This window comes from Echinops telfairi, unplaced genomic scaffold, assembly GCF_000313985.2.
Source record: "Echinops telfairi isolate 266 unplaced genomic scaffold, ASM31398v2 ScPeMD7_12;HRSCAF=54, whole genome shotgun sequence".
Taxonomy (NCBI): Eukaryota; Metazoa; Chordata; class Mammalia; order Afrosoricida; family Tenrecidae; genus Echinops; species Echinops telfairi.
Genome location: NW_022103909.1, coordinates 176,555 through 178,226, shown reverse-complemented (window position 1 = coordinate 178,226; position 1,672 = coordinate 176,555).

Below are 1,672 nucleotides of genomic sequence, written 5' to 3'. Positions count from 1 at the left end.
GCTATGACCTGATTGACAGGCTGGACTCCACCCCTTCACTCTTAATCCTCTCAAACTGACGATCGATTATATAAGGACCACAAAGAGTAACGCAGCCGTTCAGCTTCCTCACAGCACGGAGCTGCACTCACAGAAACAGGCTCTACCCAGGGCCCCTGCCTCAACTCAAACCTTCAAAAGTGCTTCTTAACCAGGTGGGGATGGGGGGGCGTGAAATGAGCTGATACCACGGGCTCAAGTAGAAAGAAAATGTTTGAGAATGATGATGGCAACAGATGTACAAACGTGCTTGACACAATGGATGGATGGGTGGATTGTGATAAGAGCTGTAAGAGCCCCCAGTAAATTGATTCAAAAGAAAAAGAAAGTGCTTCTTTTACCAAGCCCTGACTCCCACTCTGAGAAAACGCCTGGTAGAAAACTTGGAGAAGGAAACAAGACACAAAACTCCCGGCCATTGAGTGGATTCCGGATGTCAGGACCCTACAGACCTGGGAGAACTGCCCCAGGGGTTCTGAGACTGTCACTCTACGGAGGAGAAAAACCTCATCTTTCTTCTTATTTAATCATTTTATTGGGGGCTCGTACAACTCATCACAATCCATCCATCCATCCATCCATCCATTGTGTCAAGCACATTTGTACACATGTTGCCATCATCAGTCTCAAAACTTGCTTTCTACTTGAGCCCTTGGTATCAGCTCCTCTTTTTTCCCTCCCTCCCTGCCCCCCAGAACCTCATCTTTTGTCCCGCAGAGCGACTGTTGGTTTCAAACTGCTGACCTCGGTTAGCAGGGACAGGCAGAGAGGGCTGAGGAAACTCCAGCGCAAGACGCAGGGGAAGAGGAGGGGTGATTGGCTTCTCCCCAGCGCTGCCCCAGAACTGCTTTCTGGGTGTGGTCGGTGTGGTTGATCGCATTTGCATCTAAGGGACCCCCGTAGGGAAGGCAGGCGGAGGCCCCCTGGGGACAGGGGCGTGGGCGCGGGGAATGGGAAGGGGCAAGAGGCACTTGGGACACCTGGGGGTTCCTCTGGCTCTCCAGCTCCTGCCCTTTCTCCTTGCCGCGTCCTCCAAACACTGGACCACCCACCTTCTTCCCCCTTTGCTTCTCTCAACCTCCCTGCCTGCCCTGAGCACCCCCACCCCCACCCCGCCCGACGCCCAGGCCACTCTGGGTCTCACTGCCAAGCACAGTCCGCGGTCCTTCCCTCTGCCTCCCGCGGGCAGCCCTGGTGGCAGCTGTTCGAACCCAGCAGACGCGGGAAGATACGGTTTTCTTTCTTTCTTCTTCTTTTTCTAATTGTTTTATTGGGGGCTCTTACAGCTCTTATCACAATCCATCCATCCATTGTGTCAGGCCCCTTTGTACACATGTCACCATCATCCTTTTCCAAAACATTTTCTTTCTACTTGAGCCCTTGGGATCAGCTCCTCTTTTTTCCCTCCCACCCTCGTGACCTCTTGATAAATGATAAATTATTATTATATTCATATCTTACAGCATCTGCTGTTCCCCTGCACCCACGTGTCTGTTGTTCATCAACCTGGGCAGGGAGGGGGTGATACGTCCATCATGGGGATTGATTCACCCTTTCTGCCCCTAAAGGTAGGGTTTTCAGCTCCCTCAGAAGCCCACAAGGCATTTCCACTTAGCCCTAGGGGTCGGAACCG